At 43.3% G+C, this 25,402-nt stretch overlaps 1 protein-coding gene across 4 annotated transcripts in view; it reads right to left on the bottom strand.

Annotated features, from left to right (window-relative positions):
- LOC126259233 (irregular chiasm C-roughest protein) overlaps positions 1–25,402 on the bottom strand; it is a 1,966,280-nt gene that overhangs the window by 269,936 nt on the left and 1,670,942 nt on the right. The window lies entirely within an intron of this gene.

The raw sequence follows: 25,402 nt of genomic DNA, 5'->3' as shown, positions 1-25,402 counted from the left end.
GCTACCATCTACTGACGAACGTAGCAACTTCTTTACATTATGTTTATCGTTTTGATCTTCTTTATAGCTACTGACTATACTATATTAACTATTGGATGGATGACAGTTTGCCCTGTGTAAATAATCTGAACGTTTGTAAATCATGCTGTGATCAGAAACTGGCATTGCTGACGTACAAGCACTGTAAACATGTATATGGTTCAAATGGCTCTGAGCACTATGGGACTCAACTGCTGAGGTCATTAGTCCCCTAGAACTTAGAACTAGTTAAACCTAACTAACCTAAGGACATCACAAACATCCATGCCCGAGGCAGGATTCGAACCTGCGACCGTAGCGGTCTTGCGGTTCCGGACTGCAGCGCCTTTAACCGCACGGCCACTTCGGCCGGCAAACATGTATATTTGCTTGTAGATAATTAAGGAAGGATTGCTGTCTTAGAAAATGCGCATACGTGCGCCAAATAGAGTGAAAAACGATAACTGTAAGAGCTTTTAAACGGATTGTTAACGGAGGGGGTCGCTATCCTTTAGCTCTACAATTTTACACGCACGCTGTTCGTTATTGGTAGTATGCTACAGTTCACATACTACAGGTCTGTGAGTGATGAAAATTAAGTTTGTTTCCGATGTATATTGAACACCTACTTGTTGTCCCGTCTCCACAATGTAAATTCTTCGGCATCCACGCTGCATCCAGCACGTGTAGTTAAACTGTAAAATCAACAATCATTTACATAGAGTTGTGTGGTCTTTCAAATGAGGCAGTTCGTAAATTATTGTAAAAGTCGTGTAGACTCTTCAACAATCTCTTCGATAAGTCCATTACTGTTTGTCGCATGGGAGTACTAATAATTCACAAGGCTCACTAGTTGGTGTAGTTTGTATACTGCGAACTCCTACGTTAGTAGTTGTCATAATTGCAGGGGGAAATTATACCACGACTCATTTCATAACTTGAACAGTAATTTCTTCTCAATTAATAATTCTACAAATTCGAAGGAAACTCCTGAGCAATAGCTTATGGTGCACATAGTCACTATTACTCGCTTCGTTCAACGCGGTGCAATCTTAGAGAAAACTCCGTAATTTTTACTTCTTTTAAAATCCACGCCTTAACACTTACGTTTGCGCTACACAACGTTTTGGGCGCCACGCATTAAATGCGTGGTAAGTCCCGTTCAGTAGTAACGATTCATATCGACGGACCGTCTACTTCACGGCCGACCCCGTACAACTCTTCAGGATTTCCTCTGCTTTCTCTCCAGCAACTACGTAGTATCAGTAATACTGTGAGAGGCTAAGAAGCTGCTCAAGGGGATCCGGTCGTGAGAAACTTTCCTATGGCTGACCATACTAATATTGGAACACAGTTCTCAAAAAGTATTTGTTCAAATGGAAAAATTTGAAACGTGTATAAGCTGCCATATCTTTTTCGAAGGGTATAACTTGTATGACAGTAGCATTGTTATCACAGAAAAACAAGCGACTTAAAATTGGCATTTAAAAAAATAATAGCAAAATATTTGTCACACTTTTTACATGATAGCTATACTTCTAGTACATGTGAATGAAAGCTATTTAACAGATTGCTACATCAAGTTTCATCGCCATAAATGTATTGGTTTCTGAGAAAATTGTACCTAAAGCAAAAAATCCATACTTTCGGGAAAACACATTTAACATATTTGAGAAGGTCTATTCAACCACATTCAAATTTAAAACTCGCCAGGTCCGCAGCTGTCGTCGTTCAGGGTTTATGTATACTCAGTATAACGTTTGGAAGCTCACTTTTGGATCCTGGCCTCTTTCGTCATTTATAGGATACTTTTTTCAGTCAGACGCACACTCAGCTGGTCAATAGACACTAGCACTTTCTCCATGTTCACCTCAGGTTCTACGCCCATATAGCTGAACATTTTCAGCCTGCTGACTGACATCATAGAAACATAATTCTACGACCATGGCGCCAGTTTTTACGATTTTGTGGTCCACAAATACTGTTTTAGATAAGCGTTCCACAAACGGTTGTTGATCTTTCATTGGGTTCAAAAAATGGTTCAAATGGCTCTGAGCACTATGGGACTTAACATCTGAGGTCATGAGTCCCTTAAAACTTAGAACTACTTAAACCTAACTAACCTAAGGACATCTCACATATCCATGCCCGAGGCAGGATTCGAACCTGCGACCGTTGCAGTCGTGCGGTTCCGGACTGAAGCGCCTAGAACCGCTCGGCCACCGCGGCCGGCTCTTTCATTGGGATTTTGAGTTCTCGCATGGGTGCATTTAGTAAGTAAATTTTTGCTAGCTATGTCTCTACGGACAGATTTTATAACACATTTACTACTGACATTGATAAAGCGTGGTTGTGTCTGTACATATCACCAGTTACACTCACTCTCTGATATTTACACCATTACTCGGAGTCATTTGGACAGACAGACTTACAGGAGTCCTCATTTTTAGCAGTTCTGTGAAAGAAAGTGGCCCACCTAGAGTTTCTCGTTTCTTCTAAATTGTTAGTATTTATCCATATAATTGAAATTAAGCGTCGCCTTCAAACCATTACGATGAGTAAAACGTAAGCAGAACGCTGAACTAACGTCCAACTGTTTACCAACTCTCGCTGAGCACCGGGTTGGCCACCAGGAAAGCAGGATCAAAAAATAAACAGAACAAAGACAGAGGTAAGTCGGCGGCACACAAGATAAACGTGGTTGAATTGACAAAAAGGGACGTGTCGTTGGTTAGAAAATGCTCTCTCTTTACTGTCAGTGTACAGAAAACATACAAAAACCGTGTACATTCTTGTTCAGGAAGAACTGGAGTATAATTTAACACAATTAAAAAAAATGTTATTACGAGGGACCTTCACTTCCTGGTTCCATTTAACTCTTGGATTAACGGAAGTTGGCAGTGGAAATGCATGATGATTTTCTTTTCAAAGATAATCTTTGTCTACAGGAGCCAGTTGTGTAGATGTGTTTCACATTTAGATCCGAGAGTGGAACTGTGTGAACCGACGCACGGTCAAGTTTCATGACGTATCTCTCCTCTCTTTGTGTGGGCCATGGAACGAAATATGACCCTGGCGGTGTGAGTTCCAGAAATAAAGTGGCAACCATGAAATTTAATATTCATTTCCAATCTGCATAAACCTCTTTGAGGAACTGAGGACCTTCTGTGGATTTCGTATGCAAAGCCTTACAACATTTGAAACGATACCCCGTATTGCTTGCGAGGTAGTATAATAATGTAGCTGCGTTTTCCAACTTCATTTGTAGCTCCTACCTGGACACTGCGTGACTGAAGAAACGTTAATTTGCATTTTCTAAACAAAACAGGATAACCCATAATGTACAACAATTTCACTTAAAGATTATAAATGTAAGTATGAAGTCAAGGCATTCAGAAACAATTCTACAAGAGGAGGAAGTTGGACTCTTTGTAAGAAATGCAAAAGTACAGCAGTAATACTTCGAGGGTTAGTTTGAACATCACAGCATTTAACCAGGTTTTGCCATGCAGTTGAGGCGCTTTGTCCTGACTCTCTCTGATCAGGCTACTAAAAGGTGACTTACAGTTCAACCAGCTCAACGTTTTCAAGGTCATTAGTGATCAGTCTGCGTGCCAAGCATGTTCAATCGGATTTAGGTCTGGCAAGTGAACTTGTCACTCCGCATGCGTGATGTCCTGATGTTGCAGCTACTCTTTCATCTATCAGATGGAACCCATGCTGTTGTAGCCTTCAGGTCGAACACTACTTTGACGAATCTCTCCGTACGAGCGTCCTTTGTGCAAGCTTCTTCACCTCTGTATAGCTCCTGCAACCTACACCCATTTGAACCTAGTTTCTGACTCACGCCTTGAAATTGTCCTGTACAATTTTTGCTCTTCCATGTTTCATTTTACTATACCATTGTCAAATTGACGATTCCGTCATGCCACGAGCAACGTGTTACACCGTGGTAAGTAACAAAGTCGCATCGTGTGTTTGGCCCTTTCCTTTTCGAAATGCAGAAAGACTGACTGGCATTATAATTAGTTAATATTACCATGACACGTTAAATACAATGTGTTTCAGAAAGAATGACCTAATTTCAAAGTTCCATATTCATTGATGAAAACATAATACAATCATGGGATTAATTGCAAAATACTCATAAAGTCTTAAAGTTTTAGTCATGTTATTGCAAATACTGTATGTGTATACCAGCAGCAGTACCAAAACCATCCAGACGATAGCTAAATTCGTCATAAACTTTACGTAATACATCTGCTTTTACAGAAGTTACAGCGGCTGTTATTCCGTTCTTCACTCCTTCTTTGTTTAGAGGTAAATGGGATATAAACACACTTTCCTTCACATATCCCCACAAGAAGAAATAGCGTGGAGTCATGTTGGGGATCTTGGAGGCCAAGAATGCAGGACAGTACCTCGAGGCTCGTTGTGTCCTATCCAGCGCTGAGGCAGAGTCTCACTGAGAAACTAACGCACGTTGTTGCGCCAGTGTGATGGAGTTCCATCCTGTTGGAAAACGAAGTCATCGTAGTCCTTCTGAAGTTGTGGATAAAGCCAGTTCTGCAGAATCTGAAGATAGTTCATTCCATTCACTGAGTTTTCCTTAAAAAGGAAGGGCCGTGTACTTGTTCACGAAATGATACAAAAGTCTTTAACTTAGGGTGACTCTCTTTCGTGCTCAATAATGTCATGAGGGTTCTGAAGTCCCCATATGCGCACGATATGTTGGTTTACTCACGCTGACAGGACACGTGGCTCCGTCACTGAATATTAACCGTGATCAAAATGTATCGTCTTCCATGTCCTCTAGCAGAGCAAACCCAAAGAGCTTCCACTAAATGAAGCCTGTATGGTTTATAGACCAAACGTCGCCTTAATACTCGCCTGACAATCATATGAGGCGCGGCGAGTAGACTTCCGTGGACTCCACTCAAACGTTTGCCGATGTCTTTCCACAATGTCATCAGAAGTGTGAGGTCGAACTGGACCGCTACTTTTGCACAAGAATCGTGTCTATTCAAACTGACGGCACCAATGACTAATGTTTTGGGGTGTAGGCGCATCAATGCCGAAACGCCTACGAAAAGCACACTGGACCGAAATCTCTGACTCACTGTTTGAAAACTACAAACTGCACTCTTTGAGAACAGCAACGTATTGACTGATATCTTACGGCGATTTTGTGAAACTCTAGGCCACGCCCATACAAACAACACATTATCTTGCCAGCATGTCCCATGTTTCTATACTTCTTTGAGACTGGCATTGTAATTTACCGTGACAAGTTAAATACGCTTCTAAGACCATTACTGGCTATGGAGAACAATGAACTGTGGTTTCAGCAAGACGGTGAAGCCTTCCACAACACTCGACGAACCATGGGACTTCCTCAAAAGATGTTTTTGTGATAATTGCTGTTGAACAAAAATAGTGTCGAGTCACATAAAAATGAAAGTTTATTATATAATTATAATTTATTCTGACATCTGTTTATGAACAAATAAATTTCCTGAACGTCTACTGACAATTTTAAATTCAATTATTAACGATTTTGTACTTCATGGCCTGCAGTTTTTTATTAGTAACAAACATGCTTAATACTTTCACCACTCTTACAAACAAAGTTATAACTCATTAAAACAGAAACATACAAGAAGTTCAGTGGTTTTTGGTTAGTTGGTGATGGCTGTTTGTTTTATGTTGTGTTTTCGCGTACTTTTCAAGTACTAGTTGTGTGAAGTTTAACTCATAATTTTGGTTGAAAGATGTATATTTTGCTGCAGTTTGCAGTGTTGGGTTCTCAGGCTCAGCTTCTGTTTGAGGCACTTATGATTCTGGTCAGATCTGATACGATTCGTATATATTGATCTTATAGAAAACATCGTTATAAAGAAAGGTACCGTAGCATACCTCATGCACAGTACAAAATTTTTGCGACTTATCACCTTTTAATTCGTTTTTTATAATCAGTTTCTGGGATGAATAAAATGAGTAAACTGACCTTGACTGTCGGTTGGCAGGTTGATTTGGGGAGGAAACCAAACAGCGAGATCATCGGTCCCATCGGATATGGGAAGGATGAGGAAGGAAGTCGGCCGTGCTCTTTCAAAGGAATCATTTGCCTGAAGCGATTTAGGGAAATCGCGGAAAATCTGAATCAGGATGGCCGGAAGCGGGTTTGAACGGTCGTCCGTCCGAATGCGAGTACAGTGTGCCACCTTGACTGTCACTGTCAATTTTGTAATATGTAATTGTATTAAAATTGGTCCTGTAAATGACCATGTTCCGGATAGTTTCGAAACAACTATGGCAGCAATTCAGGTCCAATTGACGGTAATGGCTTCAGCGATGACAATACCCAACACGTGCTGACCAGTGTGTAATGCAATTGTCTCGGTCTCCATTGCCGTGAAATAACGCAGACCTGACGAAGCTAGATTCCGCTGTTCGAAAAACCGCTTTGTGCTATATTAGATGCGCGGATTGTATTAGCTACAAAGCGAAGAACTTCTTCAAGAAGCATGGCAACGGGATCGAGTTATTTAAAATACGTGTTACATTCAGGATCCCTGGAGCGGGATTATAGCACAGGTAAAAACGCCCTCTTAATTGGAACAAGTCGGTTTTCCGATGGGTTTCTGCCTGGGACATCGGAAATGACACTTTTTGTAGGTAAGGAACCCAACTGACGGCGTGTGACACAATGTCAGCATTTTTTATAGTTTTTCGGTTCCAGTGGGGCGTTACACGTAAATGCTGTCTGTATCTCCAAGAAATGTCCACCCGGAGACCAGACCATTCTTTTCTTTAGTTGTTTTCTGTTCACACACCATCTACCCTTACGAATATCTCAAAAGATCATTTTATAAATAATGTAGCGAAATGTCGAAGTCTACTTCATAGGATATAATGTACACATCGTATATAAAATTTCCAAGGCATAACGTTAGAACGTAAATGTTCATAATACAGTTTATACATGCATTACTATGTGACAAATTGGTGCCACTTTCTCCATAGGATAAACGGCTGCGGACAAATACACAAATACCAAAGTGTAATTTTTAGCATAGACGCTTTGTAATACTTGTGTTCTTGAAGTCATGTTCAGATCTTAAAAGGGTTATTACGTTATTTTTATAGTTGTGGCAATTTATTTGACGCACATTGTTAACTACGGTCTGTCGTAGATCCTTCGAACAAAAAACCGTGCCCATAGCTGGAAGAAAGCAAAGGTAACACCTGTATCAAGAATAGTAGCAGCAGCGATTCAGAACTCCCGCTCAATGTCCTTGACATCCATTTGTTGTAAAATCTTTCAGTACGAAAAGTAGGATTTATGGGGTATCGATAGAAATTTGTGACTGCATTGAGGATTTCTTGGTAGGGAGGACCCAGAAAGTTATCTTGGATGGAGAGTTGTCGATAGATGTAGAGGTAATCTCGAGTGTACTCCAGGGAAGTGTGTTGAATTCCTTGCTATACATGATATACATTAATGACTTTGCGGGCAATGTTAATACTAACCTCTGCAGTTACCTACAACGAAGTATACTCTGAAAGAAACTGTACAAACATTTTGTCTGATCTTGATAAGATTTCAGAATGGTGCAAAGATTGATGGCTTGCTTTAAATGTTCAGTAACGTAAAACTGTGCTCATCAAAAAAGGCGAAAACGTAGTATCCTATGACTGTGATATCACTGAGGCACAACTAGAATCAGTAAACATACAAATACACTGGGTACAACATTTATTTGGGGACATTAAATGGAACGATCACATAGGCTCAGTCATTGTTAAAGTGCATAGTAGACTCCGATTTATTGGTAGAATACTATGGAATTGCAATCAGTCTACGAAGGAGATTGCTTACAAATAACTCGTGCGACTCATCCTCGAATATTGGTTAAGTGTATGGGACTCGTATCAGACAGGACTGATGGGGGATGTTGATTGTATACAGAGAAGGGCATCACGAATGGTCACAGGTTTGTCTGACCAGCACGAGAGTGTCACAGTGATGTTGAAAAAACTTAACTGACTGGTTCTCGAAGATAGACGTAAACTGCCCCGAGAAAGTTTATTTACAAAATTTCAGGAACGGACTGTGAATGTTAATACTATGAATATACTACAACCCCGTACATATCTCTCCCATACGGATCGTGAGGGCAAGATCAGAGTACTTACAGTACACACAGGGGTATTAAAATAGACATTCCCCCAGCGCTCAAGACGTTAATGGAATGCGAAAAAGCAAGATACACGAGTGCAGGGTCTATAGTTTCATTACAGTCTGTTTATTAACCACAAACGTACGCCATGAGCCAGTGGTGTGAACAATAGTGTGTGAATGGACCAGAATTTGCTGCAGAATGGTTGCCACAGCAGTGCCTTGCGACGACTTAGCTCGTCTTAAGTGTAGCCGCCCCAGCAGGCGCGCTCCCGGCTTCCGTCGCGTCCCCACTCAAGGTAGCGAACTGCGTGCACGGGCTGCAGCGGAAGCTGACACCGTATCTCGCTTTAATAGGCAGGGTGCGGCCGCTGCAGCGAGCCAGGGAGGAGGAGGAGGAGGAGGCTGATTTATGTAAAACTATTTGTGAGAGGAAATCAAATCTGTGTTAAATCCGAAGTGGCACTTGATATATCCTGGCGCGCCGCGTACGTGCCCCACAAGAATATCGGAGCGAGAGTTATGCCCCGCGCTGCTCCACAAATCACGGCACCGAGAGACGGTGTTCGGCTCCGTTCGGCTCCGCTCGGTCGGCGTCGGAGGGGAGGGGCGCCCGAGCGCGGCGGCCAATTACGGCGCCCTCTGGGCTTTCCACTGCTGCGGAAGAACTACTTCGGACGAAAAATCGCTCTAGAACTTAAACTTTGAGCAGGTAACAGGTGAACGTTGCAGCAGCGCACCAGCGAGTCCCTGCAAGGTAGCTTAGAGCCCGGTGAGTGATTCTGAATTTGCGTCTGTACATTCTCATCTCTGTAACCTCTACATCAGTACTGTTCGTTATGTAACACTTCGGATTGATATCAGCTGTTGTTACATGCACTGAAGATGACTATGTAATAGTTGAAGCCTAGATCTGCTTCAATAAAACAACACATTTCGCTATCGATTGCTGTTCTTTCCGCCACTGTCTGTATTCAATGATCACTACGCACAACATGGATCCTAATCTGATTAATAATTCCGTTTAAGATGTGGCAGAGGCCTCCTGATACAAGTCACATTCGTTCATTCGTCCTTCCACCCCCAAAAGTAGCGATTAAAATAATTTTTGTCGTTAACTGTCTTCAGCCGCTTCTCGATACATTTTAAGTTCAATATTTCAGCGATAGATCCTATCCGACAGGGTAGCCGAGAGCGCTAATGCGCTGTTTCCTGGACTCGGGTAGGCGCGCCGGCCCCGGGTTGCATCCGCCTGGTGGATTAACGACGAGGGCCGGTATGCTGGTCAGCCTGGATGTGGTTTTTAGGTGGTTTTCCACATCCCGCTATGTGAATACCGGGCTGGTCCCCATGTCCCGCCTCAGTTACACGACTCGTAGACATTTGAAAACGTTCGCGCTATTCTATGGGTTACATTAGACGCAGACAGCTAATTCCGTCCTAGCGGGTTCAGGGTGGCGGCAGGAAGGGCATCCGGCCACCCTCTGCAACTAACACTGCCGACCCCGCACTGCAGCGGGACAACAGGCCCCAAGAAAGAGAGAAAATTTCAGCGATATATCCAATAGTCTTCTTCAGGTTCTGCTGTTATGTGTACCCACTGCCTGGGCTCTAACCAGATCGGTAAATAGTGGTGTCTCGCGGCGCTGTTTACACCCGAGTTCGATTCCCAAAGCTCACTGCACCCTTTGATGCTCTTCTCCCTTTCACTGCCCACACTTGTATTCTTTAAAACGAAAATTCTCTCGGCGTTTCCCAGCTCTGATGGATGTGAATACCAGAGAGATCTTAATACATTGAGTGCACCCCAAGTCTTGTTTAAATTGAAACCTCCGTTCTTGCTTGTTAGGTGCTACAAGGTCGTTATTTCGACGAAGACGCAAGAAACATCAGCGACACACACAACTAACTCCAGCAAATAAGTCAGGTGTCGCCGAACGCTGCCTCGATTATAGTAATGAAATGGTTCAAATTGCTCTGAAGACTATGGGACTTAACATCTGAGGTCATCAGTCCCCTAGAACTTAGAACTACTTAAACCTAACTAACCTAAGGACATCACATACATCCATGCCCTAGGCAGGATTCGAACCTGCGACCGTAGCAGTCGCGCGGTTCCCGACTGAAGCGCCTAGAACCGAATAATGAAATGACGCACAATGATAGAGGTATCCTACTAGAAACGCGAAGTTTTGGAACAGCATAATTAAGGAATCTATGGAAATAAAGGTGTCGGAGACCCTATCACACACGGACAGAGGTTTTAGCTTTTAAGAATCCTTGGGATACAGCACTCAATTTATTAAGATCTCACCGTTAGATACGTTGTTACGGTCAGCACATTGTTTGTCTTTTCCCACAGCACAGCACTTTAAATAATCGTCGTAGTCATCTACCACTAGTGTCCATACAAATATGGTGTTCCTATGTCCAGATTAGAGAGATCTCCATCTCTCATTTTCCGCCAAAATACGTTACCGACACTAACTAAACGCCGGCCGGTGTGGCCGAGTGGTTCTAGGCGCTTCAGTCTGGAACTGCGCGACCGCTACGGTCGCAGGTTCGAATCCTGCCTCGGGCATGGATTTGTGTGATGTCCTTAGGTTAGTTAGGTTTAAGTAGTTCTAAGTTCTAGGGGACTGATGACCTCAGATGTTAAGTCCCATAGTGCTCAGAGCCATTTGAACCAACTAACTAAACCCTCGTAGGTTGTCGCCTTCGATGGAGTTATTGATATACCTCTCACACACGTCACGCTCGTAACACAAATCTGTGATCGCTCAGATATTTCCGGCGCGTTTGATTAATGGTGTGGTTCCGTGTGATCAGCAGAGTTGTTCATTTCATTTTGCGCACAAAATTTCGACAACCGACCCAGTCCTTTTCAGGAGCTGCGAGTTGTACTGTCATGTGTACTCGCTGCCTGGACTTCATGGCTACTCTGAACTATCGTTGGCCTCGCGCCGCTAGTTACAGCTGAGTTCGTCTCCCTACGTCCATTAATCACAACTCTCTGAATTAACGGAGCGGATCTAATGTGAGTCCCACCACCTCGACTTCTCTCAAGCTTAGATCCTTCGTACACACTTGGTTTGAGCAGCACGAACTGAGTTTTGCAAGTCGAGGTTTTCCGAAATCAAGCTTTAAAGTGTAGAGAAAAATCTTTCCATCTTCTACTTATTTCCTACTTTCCCAAGAAGGTTTTCAGTGTGGTCTGTAATTCTGCTACAGACAAAACTGAGAGACGTAGGGTAAAATTTTTGTTGACCACTTCTGTCGTTCTTCTTAGATAAGTGTGTGTGTGTGTGTGTGTGTGTGTGTGTGTGTGTGTGTGTGTGTGTGTATGTGTGTGTGTGAGACCTATACTCTCCGCTCAAAGAACAAGTCCTGTAACGATACTTCTGACTGTATTCGCCTAGCTGATTCAGGGCAGTGGCGGTAACCTATTGTGAGCTGTGACGCCGCTGGAAATTCTGCGTGGCGGCCGGAATGTTCCTAAGCACGCGCTCAAACGGCACGGCACGGCCATGATCCAGTGGCGGCGCAACTTGGTGGCCGACCTGCGTAATGGGCGTGAGCATGCTCTGTTCGCTCGGCGCCAACTTGCCAGCAACAACTTTGGGCATAAACATTTTACGAGGCAATTTGGAGGGGCGCGCAACGGAATATTAAAAAGGCGCCGTCGCAGAGCCGAGTGGCACCTGGCAACGACGACGCCACGTCGACGGCGCACCGTGCGGATGGCTGCTAGAGCCATTACTACGTCCGCAAGTAGTAACGGCTCTAGCACCCATAAATATATATATATATATATATATATATATATAAAAGTTTGGATCATCATATTTACTACAATGGCTTGCTATAACACACCCATTGATGTTTGTGCAGTACCTTATTAACAAAATAAAATATATAATACACAATATAATATATAATATAATTCGTCCTGAAAACAAGAACAATTTCTGTTGGTTACAAAAAATCATTACAAAACAAATTAGGCTCTCTCCTAAGTGTTCCTCTGGAAAACAATAGCAGCGAAAACCCTTATCTCATAATGATGATTATCAGTCTTTAGTAGTGAGTATGTCGTCCCCGAATGGGGGAAAGAAATACAGTAGAAGAAGAATGGGTAGCTTTGAGGGATGAAGTAGTGAAGGCAGCAGAGGATAAAGTAGGTAAAAAGACGAGGGCTAGTAGAAATCCTTGGGTAACAGAAGAAATATTGAATTTAATTGATGAAAGGATAAAATATAAAAATGCAGTAAATGAAGCAGGCAAAAAGGAATACAAACGTCTCAAAAATGAGATCGACAGGAAGTGCAAAATGGCTAAGCAGGGATGGCTAGAGGACAAATGTAAGGATGTAGAGGCTTATCTCACTAGGGGTAAGATAGATACTGCCTACAGGAAAATTAAAGAGACCTTTGGAGAGAAGAGAACGACTTGTATGAATATCAAGAGCTCAGATGGAAACCCAGTTCTAAGCAAAGAAGGGAAAGCAGTAAGGTGGAAGGAGTATATAGAGGGTCTATACAAGGGCGATGTACTTGAGGACAATATTATGGAAATGGAAGAGGATGTAGATGAAGATGAAATGGGAGATACGATACTGCGTGAAGAGTTTGACAGAGCACTGAAAGACCTGAGTCGAAACAAGGCCCCCGGAGTAGACAACATTCCATTGGAACTACTAACGGCCTTGGGAGAGCCTGTCCTGACAAAACTCTACCATCTGGTGAGCAAGATGTATGAAACAGGCGAAATACCCTCAGACTTCAAGAAGAATATAATAATCCCAATCCCAAAGAAAGCAGGTGTTGACAGATGTGAAAATTACCGAACTATCAGTTTAATAAGTCACATCTGCAAAATACTAACACGAATTCTTTACAGAGGAATGGAAAAACTAGTAGAAGCCAACCTCGGGGAAGATCAGTTTGGATTCCGTAGAAACGTTGGAACACGTGAAGCAATACTGACCTTACGCCTTATCTTAGAAGAAAGATTAAGGAAAGGCAAACCTACGTTTCTAGCATTTGTAGACTTAGAGAAAGCTTTTGACAATGTTGACTGGAATACTCTCTTTCAAATTCTAAAGGTGGCAGGGGTAAAATACAGGGAGCGGCAGGCTATTTACAATTTGTACAGAAACCAGATGACAGTTATAAGAGTCGAGGGACATAAAAGGGAAGTAGTGGTTGGGAAGGGAGTAAGACAGGGTTGTAGCCTCTCCCCGATGTTGTTCAATCTGTATATTGACCAAGCAGTAAAGGAAACAAAAGAAAAATTCGGAGTAGGTATTAAAATCCACGGAGAAGAAATAAAAACTTTGAGGTTCGCCGACGACATTGTAATTCTGTCAGAGACAGCAAAGGACTTGGAAGAGCAGTTGAATGGAATGGACAGTGTCTTGAAAGGAAGATATAAGATGAACATCAACAACAGCAAAACGAGGATAATGGAATGTAGTCGAATTAAGTCGGGTGATGCTGAGGGAATTAGATTAGGAAATGAGACACTTAAAGTAGTAAAGGAGTTTTGCTATTTGGGGAGCAAAATAACTGATGATGGTCGAAGTAGAGAGGATATAAAATGTAGACTGGCAATGGCAAGGAAAGCGTGTCTGAAGAAGAGAACTTTGTTAACATCGAGTATAGATTTAAGTGTCAGGAAGTCATTTCTGAAAGTATTTGTATGGAGTGTAGCCATGTATGGAAGTGAAACATGGACGATAAATAGTTTGGACAAGAAGAGAATAGAAGCTTTCGAAATGTGGTGCTACAGAAGAATGCTGAAGATTAGATGGGTCGATCATATAACTAATGAGGAAGTATTGAATAGGATTGGGGAGAAGAGAAGTTTGTGGCACAACTTGATCAGAAGACGGGATCGGTTGGTAGGACATGTTCTGAGGCATCAAGGGATCACCAGTTTAGAATTGGAGGGCAGCGTGGAGGGTAAAAATCGTAGAGGGAGACCAAGAGATGAATACACTAAGCAGATTCAGACGGATGTAGGTTGCAGTAGGTGCTGGGAGATCAAGAAGCTTGCACAGGATAGAGTAGCATGGAGAGCTGCATCAAACCAGTCTCAGGACTGAAGACCACAACAACAACAACATGTCGTCCCCACACACGGATGAGTTCTTCCACTCAACGGGGCATGCTCTGGATAAGATGGTTCAAATGGCTCTGAGCACTATGGGACTCAACTTCTAAGGTCATCAGTCCCCTAGAACTTAGAACTACTTAAACCTAACTAACCTAAGGGCATCACACACATACATGTCCGATGCAGGATTCGAACCTGCGACCGTAGCGGTCGCGCGGTTCCAGACTAGCGCCTAGAACCGCTCGGCCACCCCGGCCGGCCTGGATATGTCTATGACGTTTATCTTGGGATTGGAGGTCCCACTCTTCAGTGGCAGCCTCAGTGAAGCCCTGAAGATTGCCAGGCAGATTCGGACGCTGTGCATGGCCACCATCAACAGGTCCCATGCATGTTCAATTGCATTCATGTTTGGGAACTGTGCTCGTCAATGCATTCGGTGAATGTTGCATCTTTGAAGATGCCGAGACCTCGCCTTGTCATAGACTCTGATCAATTTGTCACAAATTTCGGGTCCTTAGGGCCTTACAATCGTTTGTAGGACCTCATGCAGGTATTGAGAACCAGTCAAATTGCAGTAGATTGGAATTAGAAGGTTCTGCCGTCCCATCATTACTGCCGTCCACCTGCAAATGGGTGGACTTCCTGAACGTGTCGTCAGTGCTCCTCCTGACCCTAACACGTCTAGTGTACGGTCGCAAACCAATCCTGGTCTCGTCAGCAAACATGACATTACTCCATTCTGCAATGGCGCAATGTTGATGTGCGAAAGCCCAGGTCCTCCGATTGCGTCTGTTCTGTTGGTTTCGTGCAAAACTTCTCAATGGTCTTCTGGAATGAAGGTCACCCTGACGCAATCTTCTACGCATTGTCTAGTCTGAGATACGAATCCCTGTTGTCCGGGAGAAGTCATTTCCAATATCTCTGGCAGTTGATGTTGGCCGCCTGCGATCCGACAGTTGGAGGAAACGATTCTGCATTGGTGTTGTCAAAACTCCCTATTCTTTCTCCACACCTCAGACACACCACTCTACGTGGCATGTTACTGCAGTGCTGAACACAACCTGAATGGAGCTGTTGTTGATACTAGAATGCTTGCGGTGTGCCGCTGCAGCAGCGGTATGATTACATGCCTGAGAAACGGCCACAAAGCATGCCAATAGCAAACACCGTCCAGTACAATAATGGATAATGCATGAAGTGCGTAGGTCAATGAGATCTCTAGCATCGTAGACTACGTTTTACGACTAAAGTGATTAAATATCTAAATAGATATTTTTATTCATTGGAGATACCTGTTCCCAAGAAATACAATTCATTCCACGAGGTTTTGGGATTGCAGGTGAATGATGTCGCGACATCTTGGCGCGATATTTCGACTGACGAATTCGCCAACTTCAGGGGAGTATGCTACACTAACCTGAAGATGGTTCTATGGTTGCCAGCCGAAATGCCATTGTAAACTGTCGACATGTCCGCCAACAATCCCTAAATCTCACTACTCAGGGAAAACTTAAAGAATCACATCAGAGATTTCAGTTCAGATGTCTACACAGCTTTCATCAAGAAACGTCACATACCGGTTCTCACATGGTTTTTCTCGTGCAGTGAAAAACAACTTTAAATGATAAAAACTAACAACGAAACTTCTGCACATTGCAATTCGCTGGGTAAACATCCGAGAAGAGATGTATGACATGCATTTACACTAACTTTTCCTGTCCTTTTACACTGTGTAAATGTGCATGGCCTTAATATTAACACTATGTTGAGTTAATTTACATCATTCTGTCGTCATGTAGGATTATAACAAAGAATATTTCCACTAAGCAACTGAATGTAGCACAAGTTACACAGAAAATACGAACATGGCGATTCCATGTTTTATCTGAACACACGTGGTAAAACAGGCGCTACACAACAGAGATACATCATTACAATTTTAGATGACGCTGCAGGTGCAAAATGACAGAACCTATAGTATAAGCGATAGTTTTCAACAATTAGTTAGATAACAAATCTGAGAAAGCAAAAATAATATAAACATATTAAACAGGCATGAAGTATACGTGACCGGTATATTCTGATTAAGATTGTAAGTAATGTATAATTACATAAATCGTCCTAGACAAATAAGTAAAAGTGCTGAATGTGGTCAGCTTAATTCCTAACTCGTGGTTCTGGGTTATTTTCTCAGTATTGCAGACTGATTTCGTCCTTCATAATTGATTATCTGCATTATCCAAGTGCTAGGAAGAAAAAAGTTTCTCCTAATTTTTTATGACCATCATCTACGGTGCGCAGAAAAGTATCACATATTTGTATGTTTGGTTTGTTAAATGTTTAACGATCCCATGTAGAAATCAAGGAAACTATTTTTAAATGATATTTTACTTATAAAATTACATATAGAATACAATTAAAGTGATCTACAAATACCATAGAAAACTCAGTCAAGTTTGCATGACTGAGATTCATACTCAGTACTCCTGAAGGTGAGTCAGTTTTCTTAACCACTGTGTCGCCTGGCGCCTGGTTTGTTGTGTTAAAACATTCCTTGTACCTCAGAAAACACACGGTAGTGAAACTGTACACGACTGAGCTTCGCAGTTGCAGCCCGAGAGGCAGACAGCCCGGTGACGCAACGACAAACACGGATCGACTTTTCCCCCGTTCGATTCCTCGCGTCTGCAGCCGCGCGGTATGTGCAAAAGCGGGCGCAGATAATCAGGAACACAGCGCGACGTGACTGGCGTCTGAAGTGAGCGGTAATGGAATTCGTGCTTACAAGCAGCCCCGCTGCAGGGAAAGAGGCTTCATTCAGACCGCAGGAAAAAAAAGTGTGTCGGTGGAGGGTGGGGGCAAGAGGAGGGGTGTGAGTGACGCGGTGACAGGGAGGGGTAGGAGTGGGGAGGGAGGGGTGGCTGCCGCAGGCGTCGTTCCCAATTACGCGCCGGTCCCCCCACTAGTTCCCATTGTGTCGGCCGTACAGCTGCCAGACTCATACTGGGCGGTACGATGCAGTACGCCGGTTTGGTTCCTCTGTCTGCCACCGCTAACGGGGAGCGCCCTTTCTGTTTCACTCGTTGTCGACTCCCGGCAGCCTGGAGTCACAGGCGTCAGCGCGAGGCGCTGCTATACCAGTTCGTGCAGTAATTTCTTCTCTGTCAACCCCATCCCCGAACCTAACTTTCTCAGTCCGACGATGCCGAAACAGAGGAACGTATCCTTGTTGTTTTCAGCAGCTTATAAAAACACTTGTTGTTACTATATGATGCTATAATGAAATACAGAGTGATTCTTATTAAGGTTGTAAAACATCACTGATGACGCTGAGACAAATAGTTTAATATAAGACACATGGGGTCGCAAATATCGGGAAATAACTCATAAGTGAATGACAAATGTTGAACATGTGACGTCACCAGATGACGCATCTCGTTGCACGTACAGCGGTTGAGTATGTCGGTCTGTTGCACCTAATGGTTCAAATGGCTCTAAGCACTATGGGTCTTAACATCAGAGGTCACCAGTCCCCTAGACTTAGAACTAGTTGAACATAACTAACCAAGGGACATCACACACATCCATGCCCGAGGCAAGATTCGAACCTGCGACCGTAACAGCAGCGCGGTTCCAGACTGAAGCACCTAGAACCGCTCGACCACAGCGCCCGCCGTTGCACCTAATCATCCCAAGTATTCACGTCGGTGTGACTCCGCGCCTACGTACGCGACTATTAGCGCGTGGAGCTCAAGATCTGAGCCATGTGTGTAGCACGCTGTATTTTTTTCACTACTTGAGACAATTACGTATTCATATTGAAATATTAATTTATTTACCGCTCTCGCTATCTCCGTTGGTTTATTGCAAAGTACAGTACAACAAAAACCTACCGTACTGTATTACTAGTAAATGAGTACAAGTTTCCTAATTGCGTCATTTATCAGTAAATTACCCAAGTTTTCTTTACTACATAATGTCTGTAAACAAAAAAGAAGGGGCAAAACGAAAGAAAGAACTGCTTTTGCTTGGTTACAGCGAGGACAATAATTTTGTAAATTCTATATTTATAGCAGATCGCGTTTCTAAAGGTGTTGGAAATTTATACGTTTTGGTCTCATGCAAGTACTTTATCACTCAGTTACCCCTTCACGCACCGCTCGAAATTACCCTCCGTGTTTTGGATGTGACTCCACATGTTCAGCATTCGTCATCCACTTTTGAAGTATTTCCCGTCATCTGCGGCCGTATGTGTTCCTATATTAAGTTACTTGTCTCAGTGTCATTTACGTCACTGCGAGGCTTTTTAAACGTTAAAAAGAGTCACCTTGTATAGTGGATCGGGTGGTTCTTTGTTATGGCATGTTGTGACCAACATGGATTGGTAAACTTACTAAAGAGAGTCGGTGTTGTAAAGACATAAGTGGAAGGTTGTAAACTGAAGAAATGTGACTTAATACAAGATTTGAGCCCTGCACTGGTATTTAGCGATACTCAATTAAAATTAATCAATTCTGTGAAAATTTAAGCCAAACTTCTTTAGAAAATGAAATAAATATCTGTCACGTCACGTGAGTGAGAAATATTATTGTTTTGGATAGTAGTTAATGTGCCGGTACCCAGGGCTTGTTTACGTCCCAAGCGACCCAAGTGGCCATTTGGGATGCCCAAGTACAAAATTTGTATATAGTGTGTATTGTAGTTAGTCACGAAGTACATCACACCTGAAAATGTACGATAGCAGAATTTAATTTGCCAAGGAACCGTTTGCGAGATAATTGTAAATGCATGGTTACGAGGTCCTACTGACTTCAATGTCAAATATTACTCTAGTTAGTAGAAATGTATTTTTGATGAAAACTTTTCGATTAGGAACCCATATAATTACGCCTAACTCCCCCTGTGTAACGTTGGGGGACGTGGTACGAGTACGATGGTAACAGCGACATTTGGTTTTTGTTATAAGACGACCTGTGATAAGTGAATGTAGTTAGAGATGGACACGTTAATTGAAATAGATGATTGTTTTATATTTTTGTCCCACTTTTTCCTATAGAAAGTGAAATAATTTGTAAATTATAAAATTAAAAAGTTCCATTATCAAACTAAAAAACTTACAGAAATTTTATATTTTCATTCTTTTCACACAATTTAATAGACACTTTGCATTTATTTCTATTACGAGGAAGGTGGGGGTAGCGCTTCTTTTTGAAGAAAAAACAACTGATTTCCACAATCGCTGGATTTAGATTTATTTTCAAACGTCTCAACGAGAGCGCATGGGAACAAAACTACCATCGGAGGGAAAATGATGTTTCATTTTCTGTATGAAGAAATGATCTCGAACCGATCCTGTCGGTACCCTCCCTCTTACCATCATACAAAACAACGTAACACCACACTGTACACAGCGAACACATGCATTACACTCGTCACAACCTAAAATTAAACTCGCGCACACTTCAAGGAAATGAGCCACTTTGAGTGCATAAAAGCAAAGCCCTTCCGATTAGGCCGATGACTCTACCCCTCGGGGTCTTCCATTAAACAATGCCTACGACTCGTTATTTCTCTGTACGAAACAATGCATTCCCCTTTGCCAACAAGGCGCCATTCTGGCATATCGTGGAGGTATTTTCAAGTGGGAGGTGAATGATGCGTCTGCCATTGTCTCTCGCTGGCGAACGGCACAGGAATGCAACGGTGTTTTCGCCTAAAGCGTTCCGCAAGCTATCTGTGTATTTTTTTTATTTATTTATCGTGCCGATACCCAGGGCGTATTATCTGAAAAGCTAAAATGACCGTAAAATCACATTTCCTTGGACAGTAATAAATTTATACATTGAAGCGTCAAATAAACTGGTATAGGCATGCACATTCAAATACAGAGATACATAAACAGGCAGAATACGCCTCTGCGGTCGGCAACGCCATAAGACAAGTGTCTGGCGCAGTTGTTACGATTGCCGACCGCGGTGGCCACGCGGTTCTAGGCGCTGCAGCCCGGAACCGCGCGACTGCCACGGTCGCAGGTTCGAATCCTGCCCCGGGCATGGATGTGTGTGATGTCCTTAGGTTAGTTAGGTTTAAGTAGTTCTAAGTTCTAGGGGACTGATGACCTTAGATGTTAAGTCCCATAGAGCCAGCCAGTTGTTACGATTACTGCTGCTACAATGGCAGTCTGAACGTGGTGTTATAGTCGGCGCGCGAGCGATGGGACGCAGCATCTCCGAGGTAGCGATGAAGGGGGATTTTCCCGTATGACCATTTCACGAGTGTAACGTTAATTTCAGGAATCCGGTAAAATATCAAACCTCCGACATCGCTGCGGCCAGAAAAAGATCCTGCAAGAACGGGACCAACGACGATTGAAGAAAATCGTTCAACGTGACAGAAGTACAACCCTTCCACAAATTGCTGCACATTTCAATGCTTGGGCATCAGTAAGTGTCAGCGTGCGAATGATTCAACGAAATATAATCGATTTGGACTTTCGGAACCGAAGGCCCACTCGTATACCCTTGATGACTGCACGGCACAAAGGTTTACGCGTCGCCTAGGCCCGTCAATACCGACATTGGAGTGTTGATGACTGGATACATGTTGCCCGGTCGGACGAGTCTCGTTTCAAATTGTATCGAGTGGATGGGCGTGTAGGGGTGTGGAGACAACCTACCGAATGCATGGACCCTGCATGTCAGCATGGGTCTGTTCAAGCTAGTGGAGTTCTGTAATGGCGTGGGGCGTGTGCAGTTGGGGTGATATGGGCCCCCTGATACGTCTGACAGGTGACACGTACGTAAACATCCATTCATGTCCGTTGTGCATTCCAACGGACTTGGGCAATTCCAGCAGGACTATGTCTTTACTCATTGTTTCGTCATGTCGCGCCCCTACCAACACTGCTACGCTGAATGAGTGATATTGCTTTTTACGTTACTTTTTCTAAAGTATTTAATCACCGATATGTTATTAACTGACGATTAATTAAAACAATTTCTACCAAGGACGACAGGATTTTGATGAATCGTCAATCTGCCGTTATCTTAAAAAGGTGTATGTTCGTAGTGGGCGAGTTAAAACATCAAATTGACTAAATACGAACAACGATTTCTTTAACAGCCAATGTGACGTTTCCCGTCATTTTGTTACAACAAATCATACCTATTAAACGACGCATTCTCGACAGATTAAATGTGCTGGTGCAAAGAAACGGCTTGCATTCACAGGGTGCGGATTACAACATAAAACCAACCACAAATTCGGCTTGCAGGACTATGTGAGAAAGAGTTCGAGATAATAAGCGACACTTGTCTAGGTGGACAGAGAACGCACGTTAGAGTGTGGAGAAATTAGCTAGCTGGAATTAGTGCTTGATAACAACGAATCGGACTTCCCATAGCCTTACAGAAATCCATAAATTCCATTTGTTCCAGTGGAAACTTGTGCTATTTTTACGTGTGTCCTTCTCCCTATTAACCTTAGATTGTTGTCCTGTTTTGTGTGAGGAGGAGAAAAACCTGTTGCAGACCGTTTAGTGACTGTTTGTGACATACTTTTCGCAATCCAGAAGTCAGATTCGGGAGTGTTTTGAAACTAACTGGAATGTTACAGGAAATTGGTTATTGATATAGAAGAAGTGAATACTTCGATCCTGTCTCACGATTCAAAGAGAGGCTGGAGCGCCTTATTTAGCGTGATATTAGATGTGTAGCAGTGTACACAAGTAATACGGGCGCACCAACAAACGTTTCAGAGGAGGGCTACAAAACAATACGTCGCGTGATTTGTCTCGCGCACCGCGCGACGCTGAAGCCGTCGTCACATGAGACGAGGCAGCTAACGCTGACGTGGGCGTGGGTGCCGAAGGGAAGTCAGGAGAGACAACGCCGTCGGCATGCCGAACGAGCTGCTTAATTGATTCTGCGCTGTCAGCACTCCACAGCGGCAGCTTTCGGCTTTATTTGGCTCGCAAAACACACATTTTATAGACGAAAATGAACGCGTGCATTGTTAGCTCTATTCAAATACACATTTCTTACCTTATTCATATGCTCCTCATGTTGTTCTGTCTGTAGTAAATAAGAACTTCAATATCCATCAACATGTAATAAGACAAAAGGGAAGATACATATCCAATCAATAAGGACATCAACTTATAAAACTTCACAAAATTGAACAAACCTACTCTCGACAGAGAGCACTTACGTTTACATGACATCGACTATTTTACAAGAAATCCTACAACATTTTAGAAAACACGTAGGTAAAAAAAAAATCTGGATACAGTGGGAGACGATGTCTTTACCCATTGTTTCGTCATGTCGCGCCCCTACCAACTCTGCTACGCTGAATGAGTGATATTGCTTTTTACGTTACTTTTTCTAAAGTATTTAATCACCGATATGTTATTAACTGACGATTAATTAAAACAATTTCTACCAAGGACGACAGGATTTTGATAAATCGTCAATCTGCCGTTATCTTAAAACGGTGTATGTTCGTAGTGGGCGAGTTAAAACATCAAATTGACTAAATACGAACAACGATTTCTTTGAAACTTCCTGGCAGATTAAAAATGTGTGTGCCCGACCGAGACTCGAACTCGGGACCTTTGCCTTTCGCGGGCAAGTGCTCTACCATCTGAGCTACCGAAGCACGACTCACGCCCGGTATTCACAGCTTTACTTCTGCCAGTACCTCGTCTCCTACCTTCTGCAAGGTTCGCAGGAGAGCTTCTGTAAAGTTTGGAAGGTAGGAGACGAGGTACTGGCAGAAGTAAAGCTGTGAGTACCGGGCGTGAGTCGTGCTTCGGTAGCTCAGATGGTAGAGCACTTGCCCGCGAAAGGCAAAGGTCCCGAGTTCGAGTCTCGGTCGGGCACACAGTTTTAATCTGCCAAGAAGTTTCATATCAGCGCACACTCCGCTGCAGAGTGAAAATCTCATTCTGGAAACCTCCCCCAGGCTGTGGCTAAGCCATGTCTCCGCAATATCCTTTCTTTCAGGAGTGCTAGTTCTGCAAGGTTCGCAGGAGAGCTTCTGTAAAGTTTGGAAGGTAGGAGACGAGGTACTGGCAGAAGTAAAGCTGTGAGTACCGGGCGTAAGTCGTGCTTCGGTAGCTCAGATGGTAGAGCACTTGCCCGCGAAAGGCGAAGGTCCAGAGTTCGAGTCTCGGTCGGGCACACAGTTTTAATCTGCCAGGAAGTTTTATATCAGCGCACACTCCGCTGCAGAGTGAAAATCTCATTCTGGAAACGATTTCTTTAACAGCCAATGTGACGTTTCCCGTCATTTTGTTACAACAAATCATACCTATTAAACGACGCATTCTCGACAGATTAAATGTGCTGGTGCTAAGAAACGGCTTGCATTCACAGGGTGCGGATTACAACATAAAACCAACCACAAATTCGGCTTGAACTGAACACGAAAAATATACTAGGGGCGTTCAGTAAGTAATACAACACATTTTTTCTGACAGCTGGTTAGTTTTATTCAGGATTCCAATACACCAAATTAGTGCCCGTCTTTTGGCTAGGAGACCCTATTTGTCAAAATAATCTCTGTTATATAATATACATGCCTTGTAACCATAATAAATGAAAAGTGGGATAACTCGCATGAATTCAAGATTCGCATCGGGAAAGCAACAAGTGTGTTTCAGAAAATGAGTACTGTCTTCAGAATCCGTACCAAACTTTAAGAACAAAAATTAGACTTTTGTTCTGCTATATATATTCTGTCCTCCTATATGGGGTAGAGACATGAACCTCAAACAAAAACTTAGAGAAGATGCGGGAGGCCTTTGAATTGTGGCTTTATAGATGGATTCTGAGAATACCTTGGACTCAGAGAGTGACAACCGTAGAAGGTTTGAGAAGTGTAAACACTAGACCCTGAATTAATGAAGACAGTGAAATGCCGAAAGTTGCAATATCTAGAACAGATAATGCAGAATACAAATAGATATGATTTGCTGCAAAAAATTCTTCAAGGGTTAATCAACAGCGCAAAAGGTCCTTGAAGAGGACGAATTTCTTGGTTTGGCAATCTTAGATACTGGTTCAATATGCCCTCAACAGAACTATTCCGTATTGCTACCAACAAGAGAAGAATAGCCACCATGATCGCCAACATCCGTCCCCGATAGGCACCGAAAGTAGAAGAATCTCTGTTCAGTGTGATGCGCTTACTGGGAGGCCTGTATACCCGATTGGTTCAAATGGTTCAAATGGCTCTGAGCACTATGGGACTCAACTGCTGTGGTCATAAGTCCCCTAGAACTTAGAACTACTTAAACCTAACTAACCTAAGGACAGCACACAACACCCAGCCATCACGAGGCAGAGAAAATCCCTGACCCCGCCGGGAATCGAACCCGGGAACCCGGGCGTGGGAAGCGAGAACGCTACCGCACGACCACGAGATGCGGGCTACCCGATTGGTACCAATCCACTTGCTGCATCAATAACCTCCCCGTCATTCACGTACCGCTTCCCGCGAAGCGCATCCTTCATTGGGACAAACAGATGGAAGTCAGAAGATTCGAGATCCGGGCTGTGGGGTGGATGAAGAAGGACAGACGTGTGCAAGGTCTTGCGTTGTCATGCAGAAGGAGAAGTTCGTTTGCGTTACTGCGGCGACGAACAAGCTGAAGTCGTTTCTTCAATTTACTGAGGGTAGCACAGTACACCTCAGTGTTGATCGTTGTATCATGAGGGAGGATATCAAATAAAATAACCCTTTCAGAGTCACAAAGGCCGTTGCCAAGACTTAAGCGTCTGAGGATGTGGCTTTTTCTTCGGGGGAGAGCCATTCCACGGACTCCGTTTTGTTTTCGGTTCGAAGTGATGAAGCCATGTTTCATCGCCTGTGACGATATTCGAAAAAAAAAAAAATGGCGCGATCAGCGTCGTAACGCACTAGCAGCTCCTCACAGATGGACATTCGTCGCTCTTTAAGGTCTTCTGTTAGGCGGCGAGGAACCCAATGGACGCAGACGTATGAGTACCCCAAATGATGGACGTGTGTGTCAGCACTACCAACGGAGACGTCCAGCGAGGCGTTTGATTGTGATCTGTCGAA

Source organism: Schistocerca nitens, chromosome 5 (genome assembly GCF_023898315.1).
Source record: "Schistocerca nitens isolate TAMUIC-IGC-003100 chromosome 5, iqSchNite1.1, whole genome shotgun sequence".
Taxonomy (NCBI): domain Eukaryota; kingdom Metazoa; phylum Arthropoda; class Insecta; order Orthoptera; family Acrididae; genus Schistocerca; species Schistocerca nitens.
This window is presented reverse-complemented; position numbering and strand designations above follow the sequence as displayed.